Here is a 24680-nt window from a genome sequence, read left to right as displayed (position 1 = left end):
TGACGCGACTGCAAAATTTGGTGAGTTTTCACATATGCTGCGGGGGTCAAAAGTGCGTTTCAAAAGTTCAAATAATTATCATAATAATAATAAATAATCCGTCCAGTTTCAATCATGTTCGATTTAACATTGACGCGGATGGGACCCCCTCACTGTACCTAGGCCGTCTGTCTATAACATGGAAGGACTTTTGCCCCATTTTTACCCTGTTTTTAGGGGGTATTTGCATGGTTATCGCTCGCTTCGCGAGCGACTATGATGATAGTTACGATATCAATTATGCGATTTGCAGTCACGTGGGCTTCGCCCACGTGACTGGGCTCACGCGGTCTATCAGCCGACATTATTTACGAACATTTTTGGTGCTTTAGTCGGTCGTTTTCCATGTTTTTGGGTGTTTTTGGCAGGTTTATCGGTCGCTGCGCGACCGATTTTTTCCAATTTCAATAGGGTCTTCGCCGACCTAGGTCTCAGACCCTAATAAATAATCCGTCCAATTTCAATCTTGTTCGATTTAACATTGAGGTGGATGGGACTACCTCACTGTAGGCCGTCCGGCCTACCTACCTACCGCTCACGCGGTCTATCAGCCAACATTATTTACGAACATTTTCGGTGCTTTAGTTGGTCGTTTTCCATGTTTTTTGGTGTTTTTGGCAGGTTTATCGCTCGCTGCGCGAGCGACTACGATGATTGTTACGATATCAATCATGCGATTTGCAGGTTTATCGGTCGCCGCGCGACCGATTTTTTCCAATTTCAATAGGGTCTTCGCCGACCTAGGTCTCAGACCCTAATAAATAATCGGACCAGTTTCAATCTTGTTCGATTTAACATTGAGGTGGATGGGAGCACCTCACTGTAGGCCGTCCGGCCTACCCACTGCGCCACCTCTCATGGGCTTTTAGCCCTTTTTTACCCTGTTTTGAGGGGGTTTTGCTTGGTTATCGCTCGCTTTGCGAGCGACTACGATGATTGTTACGATATCAATTATGCGATTTGCAGTCACGTGGGCTCCTTTTTTACCCTGTTTTGAGGGGGTTTTGCTTGGTTATCGCTCGCTTCGCGAGCGACTACGATGATTGTTACGATATCAATTATGCGATTTGCAGTCACGTGGGCTTCGCCCACGTGACTGGGCTCACGCGGTCTATCAGCCGACATTATTTACGAACATTTTCGGTGCTTTAGTTGGTCGTTTTCCATGTTTTTCGGTGTTTTTGGCAGGTTTATCGGTCGCTGCGCGACCGATTTTTTCCAATTTCAATAGGGTCTTCGCCGACCTAGGTCTCAGACCCTAATAAATAATCCGTCCAATTTCAATCTTGTTCGATTTAACATTGAGGTGGATGGGACTACCTCACTGTAGGCCGTCCGGCCTACCTACCTACCGCTCACGCGGTCTATCAGCCGACATTATTTACGAACATTTTCGGTGCTTTAGTTGGTCGTTTTCCATGTTTTTTGGTGTTTTTGGCAGGTTTATCGCTCGCTGCGCGAGCGACTACGATGATTGTTACGATATCAATCATGCGATTTGCAGGTTTATTTTTTCCAATTTCAATAGGGTCTTCGCCGACCTAGGTCTCAGACCCTAATAAATAATCGGACCAGTTTCAATCATGTTCGATTTAACATTGAGGTGGATGGGACCACCTCACTGTAGGCCGTCCGGCCTACCTACTGGGACATGTCTAATGGGCTTTTGCCCCTTTTTTACCCTGTTTTGAGGGGGTTTTGCATGGTGACTGCAAATCGCATAATTGATATCGTAACAATATCGTTACGATATCAATTATGCGATTTGCAGTCACGTGGGCATGTTTTTGGGTGTTTTTGGCAGGTTTATCGGTCGCTGCCCGACCGATTTTTTCCAATTTCAATAGGGTCTTCGCCGACCTAGGTCTCAGACCCTAATTAAAGCTGCAAGCAGCGTTGAGCGGGTCTTCGACGTTCCGCAGGCTGTTGTCCGCACGTCGACGTGTGTGTCTAGGTGTCTCGAGGACTCGGCCGATCGGACGAAATATTTAGGAGTTACGGCAGTAACGCAATAATAACAGAATCACCCGTTTGATGGCGGGTGATCTGTCGCCATGGCAACGGCATATGATGACATCCCATAAGATGCTTAGATGTGTTGAGGGCTGCATCGTTATCAAACCTGTGAAGTGTTGGGCCGTTTGGAGCATGTTAACTGGAGTTATGAGAAAACCGTGTTTCACGGCGGCCATTTTGTTACCAGAGCAACGACATTTGACGAAATCTCAAAAGTGACACATATACAGTATGTGTCGAGGGCTTGACGGTTAGCACACGTGTGACATTTGAACACTTTTTTACCATTTACACATCAGTTATAGCAATATTGTGCTTAACAGCAAGGAATGTGTTGCCATGGCAACAGCTTTTGAGGAAAACTCACTATTGTCATATTGAGGGGTTCAGGGCCAGACCATTAACTGTCATCTGAAGTCTGGTGGCGTTTAGACCACTTTCATAGGAGTAACAGCGACACCGTGTTTCATGGCGAGGGATCTGTTGCCATGGAAACGGCATATGATGACACCCCATAAGATGCTCAGATGTGTTGAGGGCTGCATCGTTATCAAACCTGTGAAGTGTTGGGCCGTTTGGAGCATGTTAACTGGAGTTATGAGAAAACCGTGTTTCACGGCGGCCATTTTGTTACCAGAGCAACGACATTTGACGAAATCTCAAAACTGACACATATATGTGACCTGCTCCATCGAAATCAGTCGCATTGACCCGAAGACACATTTTGAGTTGTATACACGGTTGGAAAGAGGAGATTCCTAGCTTTCTAATGATATCAGGATTGTTTTTGTACTCCAAATATTAAGCGAAATATGTCACATTATATAATGACTGTCACAGAGTCCTCATTTTGAGAAAAAGGCCTTTAAAGTTTCCTCTTCTCTGGAATCCATCGATCTGATTGATTATTAGTGGAGCAAATGATCAAAATACTACGGAGGGAAAATATTTTCGTTTGGAGGGGAAGCTCGCGAGTGTGTGTGTATACGTGTGTGCGTGTGTGTGTTTGTGTATTTTTGCGTTTGTGTGTATTGTGTTTGTTTCCCGGGGAAAACCCTCACAAGAAACACCGGCTGTTGTTGTGTCTGCTGTGGCGTTAAATGACTCCGTTCCCCGCTTGTAATTATGCCGTTACAAGCTTCAAAGTTATATTTATCATCTGAATTTGCCGAAACAAGTTTAATATTCTGAAAGCCAAGACTCTGTTTAATTTAAATCAGATGAAAACAAACTGTAAAGGATCCTGCCGTGTTATCTATGATTACTTTACTCTTACGTTCATAATGTCAGCCGGAGGGAGGGGGGCGGCGCTGCTGGAAGAGCAGAGTGCGAGTGAGAGGTGCCTGTCTTCGTCCCTTCACAAGCTTCAAAAATGTACTTATCGTGTGATTTTGGAAATAAAAGTTTCATATTCTGAAAGCCAAGACTTGGTTTGTTTAAAATCAAACAAAACACCCGAACCCTGAAAAAATAGTTTTTTACGTAAATCCACGTTTATTCTGAAATGAGCCGTTGCGACTTCCGACTGATTTCGATAGAGCGGGTCACATATGTGTCGAGGGCTTGACGGTTAGCACACATGTGACATTTGAACACTTTTTTACCATTTACACAGCAGTTATAGCAATATTGTGCTTAACAGCAAGGAATGCGTTGCCATGGCAACAGCTTTTGAGGAAAACTCACTATTGTCATATTGAGGGGTTCAGGGCCAGACCATTAGCTGTCATCTGAAGTGTGGTGGCGTTTAGACCACTTTCATAGGAGTAACAGCGACACATGGCGAGGGATCTGTTGCCATGGAAACGGCATATGATGACATCCCATAATTGACATAGAGCTGTTGAGGGCCGGACCATTAATGATAGTCTGAAGTCTGGTGGTGTTTGGATGATTTTCCATTGAATTAGGAAAACACTGTTTCATGGCGAGGCGTTGCCATGGAAACGGCATATGATGACATCCCATAATTGACATAGTGCTGTTGAGGGCCGGACTAGGAGCCATCATATGAAGTCTGGTGGTGTTTGGATGATTTTCCATTAAATTAGGACAACACCGTGTTTTATGGCGAGGGAAGCGTTGCCATGGAAACGACAAATGGTGAGATTTCAGATTTCACGTAGAGCTGTTGAGGGCCGGACCATTAGCCATCATATGAAATTTGGTGCTGTTTGGATGATTTTCCATTGCATTAGGAAAACACCGTGTTTCCTGGCGAGGGAGGCGTTGCCATGGAAACGGCATACATTGAGATTTCCGATTTCACTTGGAGCTGTTGAGGCATGGACTGGTGATATATAAGTGAAGATTGGGGGACGATGGGACCGTGTCCATTGGATTTTCAGCGACACCGCGAGGGACGCGTTGCCATGGCAACGGCATATGAGGACATCCCATAATTGACATAGAGTTGTTGAGGGCGGAACCTTTAATGATAGTCTGAAGTTTGGTGCCGTTTGGAACCTTTTCCATTGAATTAGGACAACACCGTGTTTTATGGCGAGGGAAGCGTTGGCAACGCTGCCATGGAAACGACAAATGGTGAGATTTCAGATTTCACGTAGGGCTGTTGAGGGACGGACCATTAGCCATCATATGAAATATGGTGCTGTTTGGATGATAAGGCCTCAAAAACAGGAAACGCCAGCAGAAAAAAAATAATTAAAACTGCGGTCGCACTTGTGCGCGCAGTGATGAGCGGGCCCTCGCGTCCGTGCGCCTGTCGGGGAGGGTTGCTGGTCCCCCCCCTCAGTCCTCCGAGATGAGCCGTTTGTCATGTCTCTAAATTGTTTACCTGACTTTGCGTTCCTTTATTTCTGACCAAGAAATCTTAGGCATGTGCGCCAACTGTGTTAGGGTTAGGGTTAGGGTTAACCCTAACCCTATATGCTGACAGTGAAGAATAAACATATTTATAACTAGTTTAGCTAGCTCCAGAGGTAGATGGAATAGCTAAGTGTGTTTGGTCTAACTGTTAGTGTGTGTTTTGCTCAGCTCCGCAGTCCGTCACAGCAAACATTTAAATGTAAACCTAAGACGCAAAGAAGTCCAAGATAACAGATAAATATAAACAACCATAATGTAGATTCAATGATATGAGAGAAGTTGTAGATTAAGTGTAGACAGTATTTAAAAAAAGACAATGTTAACAGCAATGTAATAAGTATATACAGTATTATGCAAAATGACAAGTACTACATGGCACACAGATGTAATTTTTTAATTATAAGTAAAAGTATGTAAGGCTGAAGTGACAGCAGTGATGAGCATTTAGATTAATGACGGGCATATTTATCGACTGAACATGCTCATTTTCTACAGTAATGTGTCTGACCCTCCACTGATGCTGTATACTAAGTTTGGCGTTGAAAAAGAAAACATGGAAATTTAAGGTAATATTTCACTGTTTTTAACATTATGGTAATTTAAAAAAAATAAAGAAGTTGGAGCTTTGGGGTTCCTGGACATAATATGTAGAGTAGGTCCACCCGAATAAGTGGGCAAAATTTCAGGTCATTCGGAGTTACGGTGCCACTTTGTAAAGGTTTCCAAAAATGGAAATGTAGTAGTTTGGTTGAATTTGTGACATGTAAATCGTCAACAATGGTGTATTCGCTGTTAGCTTACGACCTCCACGAGTAATTTTTCAAAAATGTGCTCCTCAATTAAGTATTATATTGGATAGGGGCTGAACTTGTCCTGCATTGGAATTTTTCCGATCATTCCCCTAGGAGGAGTTCGCAAGAACGTGCGTAAAATGGCTGAAAAACGCACATTGTTCAAAATGGTGGACTTTCTGGGGGGCGGGGCTAATGGAAGGCAATTTGAAATATGTGTGCAATCATAATAGCAATACGTATACAGCGTTTCGTGAATATCGGAATTACTATATCCGAGTAGTTTGGAGTAATTTGCGACATGTAAATCGTCAAAAATGGTGTATTCGCTGTTAGCTTACGACCTCCACGAGTAATTTTTCAAAAATGTGCTCCTCAATTAAGTATCATATGGGATAGGGGCTAAACCTGTCCTGCATTGGAATTTTTCCGATCATTCCCCTAGGAGGAGTTCGCAAGAACGTGCGTAAAATGGCTGAAAAACGCACATATTTCAAAATGGCCGACTTTTTGGGGGGCGGGGCTAATGGAATGTATCTACAAATATGTCCGCAATTCCATGGGTAATGTCTGTGCTAAAATCCGTGAAGTTCTGAGAGTTATATGTGACTACCACACAATAGGGGGCGCTAGTGAGCAGTATTTTTGAAAAAGTACGTTGTTTTTTTTACATTCTTGAAAAGGTCGTGGGCTGTGATGCGTGTCCCAAGTTTTGCGTACCGAAACACATTTAAGCACATTGTCATAAAAAAAAAAGTACAGGCCACGCCCACAATTGTCATTCGTTGTGACACTTTCAATATAAGTCCATACTCATCCCCAGAGTATGTCTAAAAAAAAATAAAAAGATTTCGTCCATCATTTCATGAGTTATACATTTGTCATGTTTTTGGCGCCCCCTATAGTCCAAAATGGATATTACTTTTTGTGCTTATTCCCCAATACACACTGAACCTTACCACCAAAATGTGTGTTTTTTTGGTACATTGTTGATGAATTATGAGAATTTCTATCTAAGCCCCGCCTTTTTGCAAACACGTTTAGAGTAATGACGGCCACATTTATCGACTCAACATGCTCATTCCCTACGATAATGTGTCTGACCCTCCAGCGATACTGTATACTGAGTTTGGTGTTGAAAAACCTAAATTTGAAATTTAAGTGAATATTTCACTGTTTTTACCATTATGGTAATTAAAAAAAAATGAAGGAGGTGGAGCTTTCGGGTTCCAGGACATAATATGTAGAATAGGTCCACCCGAATAAGTGGGCAAAATTTCAGGTCATTCGGAGTTACGGTGCCACTTTGTAAAGGTTTCCAAAAATGGAAATGTAGTAGTTTGGATGAATTAGCTACATGTAAATCGTCAAAAATGGTGTATTCGCTGTTAGCTTACGACCTCCACGAGTAATTTTTCAAAAATGTGCTCCTCAATTAAGTATCATATTGGATAGGGGCTGAACCTGTCCTGCATTGGAATTTTTCCGATCATTCCCCTAGGAGGAGTTTGCAAGAACGTGCGTAAAATGGCTGAAAAACGCACATTTTTCAAAATGGCCGACTTTCTGGGGGGCGGGGCTAATGGAAGGCAATTTGAAATATGTGTGCAATCATAATAGCAATATGTATACAGCGTTTCGTAAATATCGGAATAACTATATCCGAGTGGTTTGGAGTAATTTGCGACATGTAAATCGTCAAAAATGGTGTATTCGCTGTTAGCTTACGACCTCCACGAGTAATTTTTCAAAAATGTGCTCCTCAATTAAGTATCGTATGGGATAGGGGCTAAACCTGTCCTGCATTGGAATTTTTCCGATCATTCCCCTAGGAGGAGTTCGCAAGAACGTGCGTAAAATGGCTGAAAAACGCACATTTTTCAAAATGGCCGACTTTCTGGGGGGCGGAGCTAATGAAAGGCAATTTGAAATATGTGTGCAATCATAATAGCAATATGTATACAGCGTCTCGTGAATATCGGAATAACTATATCCGAGTAGTTTAGAGTAATTTGCGACATGTAAATCGTCAACAATGGTGTATTCGCTGTTAGCTTACGACCTCCACGAGTAATTTTTCAAAAATGTGCTCCTCAATTAAGTATCATATGGGTTAGGGGCTAAACCTGTCCTGCATTGGAATTTTTCCGATCATTCCCCTAGGAGGAGTTCGCAAGAACGTGCGTAAAATGGCTGAAAAACGCACATATTTCAAAATGGCCGACTTTTTGGGGGGCGGGGCTAATGGAATGTATTTACAAATATATCCGCAATTCCATGAGAAATGTCTGTGCCAAAATTCGTGAAGTTTTGAGAAACTATATGTGACTACCACACAATAGGGGGCGCTAGTGAGCAGTTTTTTTGAAAATGTACGTTTTTTTTTTACATTTTCGAAAAGGTCCTGGGCTCTGACGTGTGTCCCAAGTTTTGCGTCCGAAGCTCATTTTATGCTATCGCAATTTAAAAATAATGTATAGGCCACGCCCACATTCTGAATTTGTTGCGACACTTTGAATCTAAGTTCGTAGTCTCCCCGAGAGTATGTGTAAACAAAAAACAAAAAGATTAGTCCATCCGCTCTTGAGTTATAAATTGGTGGTGTTTTTGGCGCCCCCTATAGTCCAAAATGAAAATACTTTGGTGTGCCTATTCCCCAAGACAGATTTAACGTTTCCACCAAAATCTGTGATGTTTGGATACATTGTTAATGAATTAGGAGCATTTCTTTCTAAGTCCCGCCTTTTTGCGAGTACGTTTTAATTCATGGCGGAAATATTTATCATTTGAACATGCTCATCTCCTAGGGTAATGTCTATAACCCTCCGGCGATGCTGTATACGAAGTTTGGTGTTGATAAATAAGAAATTGAAATTTAAGTGAATATTTAAGTGTTTTTAAAATTATGCTAATTTAAAAAAAATTAAAGTAGGCGGAGCTAAGGATTCCAATTGGATTATTTGTAGAGCAGGTCCACCCGGATATGTTTGCAAAATATTAGGTCATTCGGAGTTACGGTGGGACTTTGTGAATTTTTCCAAAATGGAATTGAAATAGGTGGCGCTAGCGAGCATTTGAACCCATTGACTCCAGAATATTGTATTTTTCACCAGTCCTGGCGTCACGTGGTCTATCAGCCGACATTATTTACGAACAATTTCGGTGCTTTAGTCGGTCGTTTCCCCTGTTTTTGGCAGGTTTATCGGTCGCTGCGCACCGATTTTTTCCAATTTCAATAGGGTCTTCGCCGACCTAGGTCTCAGACCCTAATAATAATGAATAATCCGTCCAGTTTCAATCATGTTCGATTTAACATTGACGCGGATGGGACCCCCTCACTGTACCTAGGCCGTCTGTCTATAACATGGAAGGACTTTTGGCCCTTTTTGACCCTGTTTTTAGAAGGTTTTGCATGGTTATCGCTTGCTTCGCGAGCGACTATGATGATAGTTACGATATCAATTATGCGATTTGCATAGTCGGTCGTTTTCCATGTTTTTGGGTGTTTTTGGCAGGTTTATCGGTCGCCGCGCGACCGATTTTTTCCAATTTCAATAGGGTCTTCGCCGACCTAGGTCTCAGACCCTAATAATAATAGCAATAATAATTGGGAGGGTGGGTGCGGCTGTTCTTATGTTCTCTGAGGGGAGGCTCACCTTCCCACACTTTGAAAAACCCCTGATATAAACCATCAGGGGGGCACCAAATCTCCACACTTGCTAGTGGTGTCCCAGACTCTCCTGACCTGGGCAGCCCCTTGCCTGGCCAGCCTACGGGCAATGTATCTACGAGGAGAGCAGAACGAAGTCGCTGACTTCCTCTCTCGTAACAAGCCTCCACCGGGGGAGTGGCGGCTTCATCCAGAGGTGGTGCACAGCATCTGGGGTGTCTTCGGCAGGGCAGAGGTAGATCTCTTTGCCTCGAGGATATCGACCCACTGTCCCCTATGGTTCTCCTTGACAGAAAAGACCAGCCCTTTGGGTCAGGACGCCCTGGCTCATTCATGGCCAAGGTGTCTTCTCTATGCCTATCCACCCCTTCTTCTGATCCTACCAACACTTCTCAGAGTGCTTCAACGAGCCACAGGCTTCTTCTGGTGGCCCCCTTCTGACCAGCCAGGACTTGGTTCTCCCTGCTGCACAGACTCTGTTGCGGGACGCCTTGGCGTCTCCCCAACAGGAAGGACCTCTTGTCTCAGCCACTGGAGGGCCCAACACACTGCTGAGCGACTGCATAGAGCCTGTCAAGAGAACTATTCTCAATGCCAGGGCACTGTCTGCTCGTATACAGTACAAAAACAGGTGGAAACTATTTACTGACTGGTGCCAAGAGCAAAACGAGGACCCAGTACATTGCTCGGTGCCTACTATCCTTGAGTTCCTACAGTCCCTCCTGAACAACGGCCGGTGTCCTGCTACCGTCAGGATGTATGTGGCTGCTATATCATCGCAGCCACATACATATTGTCAATCGCAAGGGTTGACAACAACACAGTGGGGAGCCACAGGCTGGTATCCCTCTTCTTAAGGGGAACTCTGAGGCTGCGCCCCCCGAACGTCCCAAGGGATCCTTGGTGTGTGGCTTATCTTTCTTACAGTGCAGACGCTTTTCCGCTTGCTCTTGCCTCTGCTTACTTTTTATGCTGATTTTCCTATTCTTATTCTCTGAAAACTTCGAGCAGCGGCTCCTGGACATTAACTTATCACTGGGACAGTTAATCTTCGTAAATAGACGGAGGGTTTCAGCCATATTTCAACATTTTTACGATAACCTCAGTCTTACAGTAGCGTGGCTTAGCAACAGCTAAAGCCTGTACTACATGTTATTTAGCTTAAGCTAGTTAGCAGCAAAATGCCTCCGTTCTCTACAGATGACTTCCACAAACTTATACAGAAGATGGCTGTGTTGGAAATGAAAATGCAACGGTTGGAAGTTAACGTGGAAGTGAATGGACTATGTCGTGGGAATGACACCACTTTACCAGTGTTGCAAAATAATGGAAAAGGGTATGCTAACTCACAGCTAGTTAGCAGCTACAAGGATTCCATGGAACAGGAGGGCTGTGTACTGGGTAATAAATCTACAAGTGGTAGTCCTCCCTGGAACTCTCTGGGTGCAAAGCCTAAGAGTAAATCATTTCCATGGGATTTGGGAGGACGGATAACAGGCAGAGCCCAGCGCTCTGAAATCTGTGATGCGACCGGCTGGCCTGCATTGTTATCGCCCAGGAAGAGTGCCTCTTCAACCCCTATTCATACTAGGAAACAGCCGTGGACAGCTGCTAAAGGGAGAATTACAAACAATCCTCCTAAACCACCAAGTTTGCCAATCCAGAACAGATACACTCCGCTGACCGGGAACCGGAGATCTCTTTCTGATGACCTGGATAACCTGTCCTCTTCACACAGCAGGGTAAGGACCAATAGCTACTCCAAAAGTAAAAGGCTAGAGGTAAAGCTAACGACTGGGCCTGAAACTCTGATTGTGGGTGACTCTGCTGTAAGAGATGTAAAAGGTCTGTGTAGTAAGAACAACAACAAAGTACTCTGTTTTCCCAAGGATGTGGTCTCTGACTTGGCTGAGAAGATCCTGCATATTGGGGCTGAAAATCTGACATTGGAACAAATTATGTTGTGAAACAACAGTCAGAAATGCTGAAAGAAGACTTTAAATGTTTGCTGGAAACTGTCAGCTCTCTAAATGCGGAGGTGTTCATCAGTGGCCCTCTACCACCAGTCAGAAGAGGAGTGGAGAGATTCAGCAGATTGTTTGCACTGAACACGTGGCTTTCAACTGTCTGTACTGACCATTCTGTCCATTTTATTGACAATTTTAACTTTTTCTGGGATCGCAGACATCTTTTCAAGGCAAATGGAGTTTGCCTGAACAAGTCAGTAGTGAAATTGTTTATCTCTAACATATTCAACTGCCTGCGTCATCAATCTGTTCCCTCTGCCAAGGACAAGCGGCAAGAGGAATCAAAACAGGAGAAAGACACAACACATCGCGCAGAAAACCCTGAAGAAGTATCACTGCACCCGCCTGAGGAATGTTCTGATTATGGGAGACCTATGAGACAAATGGAGGAGTTTCCACTGCCCGTCACCCCCCCTGTCAAGGCCTTTGAGGATACTCTTCATTCATCCCCCAGCTCTCTCTACTCTCCGCTCACCCTTTCACCCTCGCCCTCCCCCCTGGAGTTCGATGACCGCATGAAGGCGACACGCAGGGTTGGCAGCATGTCCTTTACCCCCGCCCCTCAACGACGCCCACCAAAATCACCGAAGCAGAGACGCGCACCATCTCCCCCGGCTTCATCACCATGCCTACCACAATCATCCAAACCAAAACAATACAAGGAAGATGGAAGCCGATTTCTAAACCCCCCTTTCTACAGTGTAGCCCTCACCCTGCCCTCCTATGATGAGAGGAGCAGGGTGGTGGGTCCTCCCCCTCCTTCAAAGCCTGATAGGGATGTGTGGGTACAAAACGCTGCAAACTGATATCTGCTGGGTCCAGGCTCAAGGGCGTATGGCACTCTCAACTCTTTCCAGGACATGCCGGGCCCTGCCTGCCTGTAGCTTTGCCGATATCTGTGTTGATAGGTAATAGATTAAGAGCGGTGAATCATCTTAGATACAGGAAGCGCTCAAACGTTTGTGTGAGTTTATCAAATTTAGCAGTGATTCCATGTCAGCCACAGCTTGTTACAAAAAACCTGACTGATAGTGTGTTTAACAAACTTAAACTAGCTTTATTAAATGTCAGGTCTTTGGCAGGAAAAACATTTTTAATCAATGATTTTATCACTGAGCACAATCTCGATTTTATGTTTTTAACAGAAACTTGGATTGAACAAAAATAACAGTGCAGCTGTTCTTATCGAATCAACACCTCCCAACTTTAGTTTTATGAGTCAGGAAAGAATGCATAAGAAAGGGGGTTGAGTTGCTATTCTGTTCAATGATTCCCTTCAATGCAGGAAGACATCTTATGGGAACTTTGATTATTTTGAATATGTGGCCCTTCAGCTGAAATGCTCCTCTCGAGCTCTGTTCATAAATATCTATAGACCACCCAAATACTGTGCAAGCTTTTTTGATGATTTTACTGAACTGCTGTCTATAGTGTGTATTGACTTTGACCGTCTAGTCATTGTTGGTGATTTTAACATCCATGTTGACAACCCCCAGGACAGAGGGGCAAAATAACTGTTTTGTGTTCTTGATAGCTATGGACTGACTCGGCATGTGACGGAGCCCATGTGTAACCCCGGTGTAATGTCCCCTCAGCAACAGACCACTCAGAGCTGGTGATTACTTCAGTTTATTTCCATACCTGCATTGCAATGGACAACACACAATGGACACGTGAGCTGCGTTTCTCAACAGATCCTCACGCGGTATGACAATCTCCTTTACAAAATAAGTGTCCAATAATCAACAACACAACAATGATCGTATAGTGGTAGTATAAACAACGTGAAACATTAAACATAAACAAACTGGTGTATAAAACTCACATACCTGCATTGCAATGGACAACACACAATGGACACGTGAGCTGCGTTCTGTTGGAGAGATAGCACCACACTCACATTAGCCTATTAGCTCAAATTAGCTATTGACGAACACATTAATAAATCATATAACACAAATAGTGAATCACACAAAAAACATGTTGCTGTGAGCATTAAACGACTAACATTAAACTAAACAAATACAGCAGAACGTTATTGTCCTAATAAAATAATAACATACATTTTGTCCACTGACATAATACAATAGCACCTTACTCTCAACAGATCCTCACGTGGTATGAGAACCTCCCACAATCCATTGCGGTAACAAAGCTACAGCAATGCAGGCACGCGTTTGTAACACCAGATGGCGTAATTCTCCAATTTAACCCGGATTTTACACCAACCTTTATAACTCTGTTACACACGCACAATAAGGGGCACACTCTGGACTTAATTATCTCAAAGGGTCTGAATATCTCTAAGGTTGTGGTGACTGATGTTGCACTCTCTGACCATTCCTGTGTTTTCTTTGAGAGCTCTATTTCTGTTCACAAAAATGTTCAAAAAGAGGTAACCACAAAGCGATATTTAACTGAAAATACTAGGGAAATGTTTACTCAGAATTTTTCTTCCACACTTGCCCCTGCTAACATCTCAGTACATGAGCTAGTAGATCATTTTAATTAAAAAATGTAAAATGTTATAGATGCCATTGCTCCAACTAAGGTAAAGGAAGTGTCTGGCAAGAAAATATCTCCATGGAGAAAGGCCATGACCGTGAAAACAGAAAAAAGAGAATGTCGAAAAGCTGAACGCAGGTGGTGAAAAACAAATCTCCAGGTTCACTTTGAAATCTATAAAGAGAGACTTGGTCTTTATAATTTGGAATTGAAAAACGCACGACAATCGTTCTTCTCTGACATCATTACCAAAAACAAAAACAACGCACGTGCCTTGTTTGCTACCGTCGACAGACTAACTAACCCCCCAGTGTCAGTAGCCTCTGAATTTCTATCCACCAGGGCATGCAATGATTTTGCCTCCTTCTTCACTGACAAAATTCAGAAAATCAGACAAGCAGTCAGCGCCTCTGCATCAGGTACAGCAAATGTGTTGTCTCTGTGTCCACTTAAAATCAATTCAAACACCATGACACAATTCCATCAGATTAATGAAAAAAACCTAGAGGACATTATTCAACTTCTGAAATCCTCCTCCTGCTGCCTTGATATTATTCCAACAGGATTTTTCAAAGATGTTTTGCCTTGCATGGCCTCAGATCTACTTCATATAGTACACAAATCTCTTCACTCAGGTATTTTTCCACAGGCCCTGAAAACTGCAGTCATTAAACCGCTCTTAAAAAAGAATAATCTAGATGCCTCAGTAATGAACAATTACAGGCCCATATCAAACCTCCAATTTCTAGGTAAAATCATTGAAAAAGTTGTTTTTCAACAGTTGAGTAATTTCTTGCATTTAAATAACTGTTTGGATGTGTTCCAGTCAGGCTTTTGTCCAAACCACAGCACTGAGACTGCTCTTGTAAAGGTCTTCAATGACATCCACTTAAACACAGACAGTGGCAGAACTTCAGTGTTAGAATTATTAGATCTCAGTGCTGCGTTTGACACTGTTGACCACAACATATTACTAGACCGACTGGAAAACTGGGTGGGACTTTCGGAAACAGTTCTAAATTGGTTTGAATCCTACTTAAAGGACAGAAACAACTTTGTTTCTATAGGTAAATACACATCTGAGTTGACAAATATGACATGTTGTGGGGTTCCTCAAGGCTCCATCTTGGGGCCTCTTCTCTTTAACATCTACATGCTACCACTGGCTCAGATAATGAAGAACAACAAAATAAGTTACCATAGCTATGCAGATGACACACACATTTACGTAACAATTTCACCAGGAGACTATGCTCCAATTCAAACACTGAGTAAGTGCATTGAATAAATCAATGACTGGATTTGTCAGAACTTTCTCCAATTAAACAAAGATAAAACTGAGGTAATGGTTTTTGGAGCCAAGGCAGAACGTATAAAAGTTAGCGCTGAGCTTCAGTCTGCAATGTTCAAAACAACAGATAAAGCCAGAAATCTAGGTGTAGTCATGGACTTTCAACAGTCACATTAAAACAGTTACTAAATCAGCCTAGTATCATCTAAAGAATATATCTAGGATTAAAAGACTAATGTCACAGCAGGATTTGGAAAAACTTGTCCATGCTTTTATCTTCAGTAGACTCGACTACTGTAATGGTGTATTTACAGGTCTCACTAAAAAATATATTAGAAAGCTGCAGCTGATTCAGAACGCCGCTGCTCGAGTCCTCACTAACACTAAGAAAGTGGATCACATCACTCCTGTTCTGAAGTCTTTACACTGGCTTCCTGTGTGTCAAAGAATAGATTTCAAAATACTGCTGCTGAAAAAAAAGCACTGAATGGTTTAGGCCCAAAATACATTTCTGACCTCCTGCTAAATTATGAACCATCCAGATCTCTCATGTCTTCAGGGACTGGTCAGCTTTCTGTCCCCAGAGTCAGAACTAAACATGGTAAAGCAGCGTTCAGTTATTATGCTCCAAATATCTGGAACAAACTCCCAGAAACCTGCAGGTCCGCTGCAACTCTTACTACTTTTAAATCCAGGCTGAAGACTTTTCTTTTTGTCGCTGCTTTTAAATGAACTATTCATATCTTAGACTGCACTGTAACTTTTATCCATGTATTTTTTCTTATAATGTTTATTTTATTAGCTTTTTTTTTTAATGACTGATTTTAAATGCCATTTTCTTAATGTCTTTCATTTTTTGTAAATCACTTTGAATTGCCTTGTGTTGAAAAGTGCTATATAAATAAACTTGCCTTGCTTTGCCTTGCCTTGCCTTACATGGGACCTGCCCTTGGTACTGGACGCCCTATTGGACGCCCTTTGAACCCTTGTCACAGGCAGAACTGGAGTGGCTCTCAGCCAAGACTGCTTTCCTTCTTGCCATCACTTCAGCAAAGCGTGTAAGCAAGCTACAGGCCTTGTCCGTGAACAGTTCGTGTCTGATGTGGAACTCAGATGGCTCGGGTGTCACTTTATGGCCGAATACAGCGTTCCTCCCTAAGGTGCTGGCACGCTCTCATCTCAATCGGCCGGCTGTGCCGCGCCCCCATGGGCATCCCGAGCACATTCGCCAGATACCACAGAGTGAATGTTGCCGCCCCTTACCCGTTGGGTGTGGTCCTCCTGCAGAGTCCACCTAGTCCATCCCTATGGGTACTCAGGTTTCCTCGTGACTCTGTTGATATAAGTCATTCATTGCTAAGCACCGCCTCTGGCGGTCAGTAAGGATGTAATAGAACGAAAGTTAACATATGTAACGACGGTTCTATGAATCCTGGATGACCGCCAGAGTTCTTAGTCACTCGGAATCTCGTGTTCCCGCGAGAAGATTCCATAAGACTGAACTCGTTGACAACACCGGAACTTATGCTTTCCAGGGTCATGCGAGGTCACGTGTGACTTTGTAATATATACAGAAATATATCAATATTGTGTGTTTTGGGAATACATTTTAAATGTAGATTTGTAACACTTTCGGCAGTTCTATCTCACTTAAGGCCTAGGGAAATTGTTTCAGAGCTATGAATGCACTGGTATATATAAGAAGACCGCGTTTCACCATGGTCACTGCTGTTACTTTGCACTCTGCAGATTTGTATACATGTTTTGATGTGTATTTCATCATATTTCTGTATTTGTGTTGTATTGTGGTTTTATAAAATTAAAAGCAATTTCTTTTTGTATTCTTGTGTTTTTGTATTCATTGTTACAAATATTTTATAAAGACTGCATGAAAATTAAGATCAAAATTAAGTCCAATTTGAAAAATCTACCCCAGTTTTGATTTCACCTCCTGGCTATCTATTTGTTGTCAGAGGTTTGATGCAACAGGACTACTGTATATATTGCTTATTCTTGGGTTTTCTGTTACACAGAGATGGCAAAAGTACAAACATCCTTTACTCAAGTACAGATACTCGTATTTAAGAATACTCTGGTAAAGAGAACCTTGTGACTATTACTTAGCGGTTTGAGAACAACGTTGTTTGTTGTGGGGTGCAGTGTTCAGAGTGCTGAAACAGAGCATTGGAGATCTACGTAGATAGACAGACAATGCGATTCTGACCTGGTTGTTTTTGGTGTTTGTATATACAACTTGTGGCCACAATTCCAAACAACCCGAGCTATCCAAAGAATAAAAGATAGAGATAAAATCAGATATTCATCAACACCATAGCCTGAATGGAATGAGTGTCTGTTTCAAAACCATATTTTCCTACTCTTGCAATAAAACAACAGGGTAACTGCCAGACAAATCCGTCACATTAACATCCAATCCTTGAGTAATCGACTATTCTGGGTTGATCCGGAACTGGAAAATAATTGCTATCTCTGTTATATTTATTTATTCTTGTTTACTTTTATTTTCCTCTTTATGTATTAGAGTTAGAAAGATGATTTTTTTCCATTCAGCAACATTTTACAGAGTTTAGGTTGCACTCCAATTTCAAATTAACAAACAAATTAAGTACCCGGATAAAGAAATTAACAGAAAATACAGCAAATAAATAATGTCATCATCACATTGCCTGTAAATCTGGTTTGATATGTATGCCCTGCCCTTACACTACTGCCTGTGCCCCGATGGGCGGTGTGAAACTATGACGAAAACCAGCATGACCAAAGACATGACTTAGCCCTACTTATAAAATTAGGTAACATTGCATGAAGCCAAATGGGTGTAGGAAGGAGGGCCATTATGGGGGCATTTCTAGAGACATTTCTGTTCTTGATTTGGTTCTTGTCTGAGTCTTCCTCTCTTTTCTCCTCCTGTAAATTAAGGAAACAGTTTAATTTGAATAAGATGCAAAAGGCTGGTGATGTGATCCTCGGTGGTCTGTTTAAGGTCCACTACACCTCTGTCTTCCATGAGCCGACGTTCACGTCAGAGCCAAATCAGGTCAGCTGCCAAGGGTAAGTTTCAAACACATGAAGTAGACACCATTTACCGATAATGATATATATATATATATATATATATATATTGATTTTTCAAGTGGTTAATCTAGAAATGTTTTTGTTAGTTTTGACCCTCCAGGGTTTAGACATGCCATGACCATGGCCTATGCTATTGATGAGATCAACAAAAACCCCAACCTGCTACAGAATGTGTCTCTGGGATACAGTCTTTATGACAACTGTGCCACACTTGTAATTGGATTCAGTGCTGCATTGTCACTAGCCAGCGGTCGAGAGGAGCAGTTTCTCCTTCAAGAGACCTGTTTAGGGACCACCCCAGTCCTTGGGATTGTGGGAGATCCCATTTCAACATTTTCAATCGCCACATCTGATGTGATAGGTTTATTCAAATTGCCCATGGTAAGTTTCCTGTCTTCAGTTTTAGCTTTCTTTTGATGCACCAAATGTGTATATACTTAAAAGTGAAAGGATGGTAAATGTTACATTACATCTCAGGCTTTATTTGGTAGAAGTTATTTTTTAATGCATATTTTAAAACAGTTCATTTGTATAAGCTGAAATTATTTATTTATTTACCCTGAATTGAAGTAATAGTAAAAAAGTCACACTTGTGTTAATACTGTATGTCTTTATAGGTCAGTTACTTTGCCACATGTTCCTGCCTGAGTGATAGGCGGAGGTTTCCATCCTTCTTCAGAACAATCCCAAGTGATGCTTTCCAGGTGAAACAAACTATGTTCTAGAAATGCAATACATATGTTTTACAAAGAGTTTACTGAGCTGTAATTTAGTGTAAATGTACTGTGTTTGCGTTGTGTATCCTTAATGAAACTACGTAGATATAGAAAATAAGTGTAGTGGTAAAATCGACTCTTATTTTATTGTGAGACATGAACAGATATCCCTGTGCTCTATTTTTATTTAGGTGCGTGCTATGATTCAGATTATGAAATACTTTGGCTGGACTTGGGCCGGTCTGCTGGTCAGTGATGATGATTATGGCCGCCATGTTGCCCGATCCTTCCAATCGGACTTAACTGAGTCTATTGGAGGTTGTCTGGCCTACTCTGAGATTTTGCCCTGGGGTGACAACCCAGCTGAACTTAAGAGGATTGTCCATTTAATGAAGAAATCAACCGCTCGTGTGGTCATTGTGTTTGCACATCTGATCCACATGATTCAACTAATGGAAGAGGTATTTACAGTATCAATCTATATCTCTATCTATTTATAATCTACCCATCTAAAATATCTGTTTTAAATATAATGTGTAGTAGTTTAAGTATTCATTCCTAGTAAGTAAATTATGTTATGTATACATCAGTCTGAAAAATTAGATCAAATAAGAGCAAATTACAGGTGGTAAGGCAGAATATGACAGGCCTGCAGTGGATGGCCAGTGAAGCCTGGACTACAGCAACTGGGCTCCAGACCCCCCGCTTCATGCCGTACCTGGGTGGCACCCTGGGCATTGCCATCCGTCGAGGAGAAATATCTGGGCTTAAGGATTTTCTACTTAAAACAAGTCCAGACAAGTCCAATAATCATAGAAATAGAATGGTAACCTTGGTAATTGTTACCTTACAATCATTTCTGCAAATTCCATAATTATAATTGCTATTCTGTGAATTCTTTGTTTTAATTACATTTCAGGTAAGTCAGTTTTGGGAATAGACATTTCGGTGTAAATTTGCACCACCTCCAGCAGGTTGGGTGGAAGCTGGGGGAGCTGTATGCACTGGGCAGGAAGATCTAGCAAGTATGGAGACTGAGTTTTTGGATGTTTCAAACCTCAGGCCAGAATACAATATTTACAAGGCTGTGTATGCCCTGGCATATGCCCTTGATGATATGCTGCGCTGTGTGCCAGGGAGAGGGCCTTTCAGTGGGCACAGCTGTGCTGCTTTGCAAACACTGGAGCCATGGCAGGTGTGATATCAGTTTGCACTACACCTGTTTAGTTTTTGAAATCTCCTGCTTCATCTTGAGTTAATTAATTAAATAGATTTGGGGAAAAGAAGACATACTCTCCTGATTGTCTTTGAGTAGAGGACGACATCTTTAATCATAGAAGTTACAAGACAAAATAAAATTCCCTTTTTTTCTTGTGACAAACTTAATTACTTAATGGCAACAGTGGTTGATGTTTTTGACTATAATAATTGACAAATAAATCCACAATATATCATACAGAACATTACAATACTAATGCAAAATCAACAACAGCAAATATTTGTTCTCACCTTCTCAAATTGTATGTCTGTGTTGTATCCCTGTGTAGCTTATACATTACTTGGAAAAAGTCAACTTTACAACAACATTTGGGGATCAAGTATCATTTGATGAGAATGGTGATGCCTTACCCATATATGACATCATAAACTGGCAGTGGCTCCCTGATGGAAAAATAAATGTTCAGAATGTGGGTGTTGTTAAGAAGTCTGCCGCCAAAGGTGAATAACTCACACTTGATGAAGAAAACATCTTCTGGAGCTTTGTCTTCAAACAGGTTAATCCTGTTTATTGTTTTTTCTTTTGATTTCTGTACTTTATGACACACAATAACACAATCAAAAAGTGTTGAATAACTGTTCTATAACTTTTACAATCCTGACAGCCACCCCAGTCCAAGTGCAGTGAGAGCTGTTCTCCAGGTAGCCGCATGACCAGAAAAAAGGGACAGCCTGTTTGCTGTTATGACTGTGTCGCTTGTTCTGAGGGAAAGTACAGCAATGAAACTGGTTGGTATCATTATAAAACGACATCCTAAACCAGCGATTATACATTTGTCACTTTCATGATGCCCAGGTGTAAAAAAAGCATATGTCCACTACTAGATACATAGCGAGCAATAAAGTTTTGGGCATTAGTGGCCCATTCAACTTAACTGTCAGTGTTCTCTTTTCCCTTATTTTAACAGACTCCATGGAGTGCAGCATTTGTCCAGAGGACTTCTGGTCCAGCCCCCAGCGTGACCACTGTGTTCCTAAAGAAACGGAGTTCCTCTCTTATCAAGAGCCTCTTGGTATCTGCTTGACAACCGCCTCTTTACTCGGCACGTGTATCTGTGCTGTTGTCCTAGGAATATTTATCCATCACCGTAGCACACCCATGGTACGCGCCAACAATTCAGAGCTGAGTTTCCTGCTCTTAGCATCACTTAAGCTATGTTTCCTGTGTTCACTGCTGTTTATCGGCCGTCCCAGACTGTGGACATGTCAATTGAGACATGCAGCATTTGGGATAAGCTTTGTACTTTGTGTCTCTTGTATTCTTGTTAAAACCATGGTGGTTATGGCTGTGTTCAAGGCCTCCAAGCCAGGAGGTGGAGCCAGTCTGAAGTGGTTTGGTGCTGGACTGCAGAGAGGGACAGTTGTGCTTCTTACATCCATTCAGGCAGTGATTTGTACTGCTTGGCTTGTCTCTTCCTCACCAGTGCCTCAAAAAAACACTCAATACTACAATGACAAAATAGTGTATGAGTGTGTAGTCGGGTCCACCGTTGGATTTGCAGTGTTAATGGGTTATATTGGCCTACTGGCTATACTTAGTTTCCTGTTAGCATTTATGGCAAGGAATCTTCCAGATAGCTTCAATGAGGCCAAACTCATCACTTTTAGCATGCTGATCTTCTGTGCTGTGTGGGTGGCCTTTGTTCCTGCTTACATAAACTCCCCAGGCAAATATGCAGATGCTGTAGAAGTATTTGCCATCCTGGCCTCCAGTTTTGGCCTCTTGATGGCGCTGTTTGGTCCCAAATGTTACATTGTGCTGCTGAGACCAGAGAGGAACACAAAGAAAGCTATCATGGGTCGTGGAATAACCAAGATGGAAATGTAGCACAAACAATAAATAGATTAAAATGTCTGAGGCCTAAAACATATAAACTTGTTTTTGTAATGTTTTATTTCCTTTGTCCAAATAGAAGTCTTGTTCACACAAGCACTTTAAAAGTCACAACACAATGAGGTAGTATTTGAGGCCAATGGGAAGGTTTGCCAACACAACGGGTCAAAAACCAAACAGGTCAATAACCAATGGCGTTGGCAGCCACATTTGTGTAATTACAAGCCAAAACTCTGTTCTCCTTGTCCATACATTTACATTGAAAATGAAGTTCCTGAACATCGTCACCTTGGTAGTTTTACATAAGCTTAATGATCAATGGACTTAGAAGCTGTTTGGGTGTGGACCAAAGGCCATAGTAATTGGTATGTTATTGGAAATACCCATGTGGTGTTGCCGGAGGACTTAAATATTTAATCTATTTCTAGAATAAATAATGAAATGTCTGGGTAAAACTGATTATTCCTTTATTATTCCCTTCATTCCCTGTGTTTTAATATAATAACACAAGCAAATATATGACAGTTTGATGTAAAGATACCATTGTCTAAGCAAAGAATCATAACTCAGCCTAGGTTGCTCTTACTTTACCATCTGAATTGTACACCTTTCCTTTATCATATTTTGCATTTTTGCATTTGAGACGAACAGATTAAATATCATGTACATATACACCAGTGCTTCTCAAAGTGTGGTCCGCAGACCACTGGTGGTCCGTGAGCGCCCCCTAGTGGTCCGTGAGTATATTGGTAACATTTCACATTTGAAATAAATTAATTAAAGTTATCCGCACTCTCGCGGGAATATCTCCGCAATGGAGCGAGTTTAAGTTTTCGATTGCATGATATAGCCCAGCGCAACACCTTCATCACACATGTTGCCACTTGTTTGTACCATTTTCAGGTGATTTGTAATCTGTTCTAGAAAAACGATGTGTTTTTGGATATTTTTGGAGTTAGGTGGTCCGCGAGTGTTTTTCTATTGGTTAAGTGGTCCTTGGTATGAAAAAGTTTGAGAAACACTGATATACACGAATGGATTGTTCAACTATTATTCCTAGATTGAAACCCTTTATATTATTGCATGTTCTGGCTTCTCTTTGTTGCTTTCATAAAAAAAAACGTTGTGTTCATTGTTCCATGAAGAAAACTTAAGAATACAAAATAAAATATATGGTTATAGACTTATTTGCTGAAACAAATAATGTATTTGCTGATATGACATAGCATTTATTCTAAAGTTTACTTAACATAATTAATTAAAAGGTGTACTTTGTCCTGCCCCCAGTCTGTTCCCTGATGGGTGGCACAACATATCCCTGCTTATAAAATTAAGTAATCTTATATGAAGAATAGAATCAGATGTGAGCGGGGAGGCCATTAGACACATCATGTTCATGTGTATCTACCTTGTCTTTTTGTTCTCCTTTTTGTTGTTGACCTTCATCCTTAATCTTAATGAAATGCAAAAACCTTGTTATGTGGTTATAGTAGGGCTGTTTTAGGTGCACTACACATATCTGTCTTTCCTCTGCAGACATTATCCAGAGCCACAACAGCTCAGCTGAAAAGGGTACGTTTCACACATGTGTACAAATGATGCGTTATTTATACTGAGGAAGAAAATCTTACTTTGCTGAATGTAAACACAAGAAGCAATCTTTCAGGAAATTCTAAAGATACTTTTGAATTATGAATATGTGTTAAAAATCGTTATTGTTATATTGTGTATTTAAAATGATATAATTCTTAAAGTAAAACTTTGTTAAAATGTCTTGTCTGATTAGTCAAATAAATATGCTCTTAACATATATATCCTGTATATAAATTAACTATTTACATTGTGTAACAAGTAACTGTATATATTCACAACAATTGTTCATTTGTTAAAGACTATAACAGCTGTGGTCGGGATGTTTGCAGACAAGTTCCACGTGAGTCAACGGGTCAAGAGCAGTTCTATTTCATCCTTACTGACCCCAGCGGCAGTGCTTAGCACTGGATATCTTCTGTCTCACGCAGAGGTCGCGTTAACCGATTTTTTTTAACAATGACGAAAAGATCTGAAAGCAGTCCGTCATTTTGACAGATTAGAACAATAGAACAGCACCAAAGTTTCCCAGCAGCGAGGCTCCGGTGTTATGCCTGGGATAGAGTGCACTTATGTTTTTCCCATGCTCCTTAGGGACCTGGGGAACATGATGCGTAGTAAGCTCCATACAGAGTCTTCCGCACTATTTTTTCCATGCACACTCTACACGAGGTAAGTGTGTGTGAGTGTGTCTTATCCAAGCTGCGGCCCCGACTTCTCCACGGTCATAACCGGATGGGAGGAAGTGGGGGTGCGGTGGCTGTTAACCAAAAGCCGATCAGGGGCAGTGTGATGGGTCGATGTTGTTGGACGACAGGGCGTTTATACTTCAGGGCTCCACCCACTGTACCCATAGAGTCCAGTAGAGGGCGGAGCCTGTGTGATATATAACGGGGGGTTACGTATTGTAAACCTAGTTATATAAGCACAGTCGGAGCCCTCTACCTGGGGGCCCTATCTTTCCTATGCCGCTCGCTGAAGAGGGTGTAGGATGACAG

The 24680-nt window shown here is 41.8% G+C and overlaps 1 pseudogene; it reads left to right on the top strand.

Moving 5' to 3' along the window:
• Positions 1 to 9454: 9454 nt before the first annotated feature.
• On the top strand, positions 9455 to 22086 carry LOC117457003 (extracellular calcium-sensing receptor-like; annotated as a pseudogene).
• Positions 22087 to 24680: the final 2594 nt, after the last annotated feature.

Source organism: Pseudochaenichthys georgianus, chromosome 13 (assembly GCF_902827115.2).
Source record: "Pseudochaenichthys georgianus chromosome 13, fPseGeo1.2, whole genome shotgun sequence".
In the NCBI taxonomy this organism is placed as follows: domain Eukaryota; kingdom Metazoa; phylum Chordata; class Actinopteri; order Perciformes; family Channichthyidae; genus Pseudochaenichthys; species Pseudochaenichthys georgianus.
The sequence above is the reverse complement of the archived record's forward strand: the minus strand, read 5'-3'. Positions and strand labels throughout refer to the sequence as shown.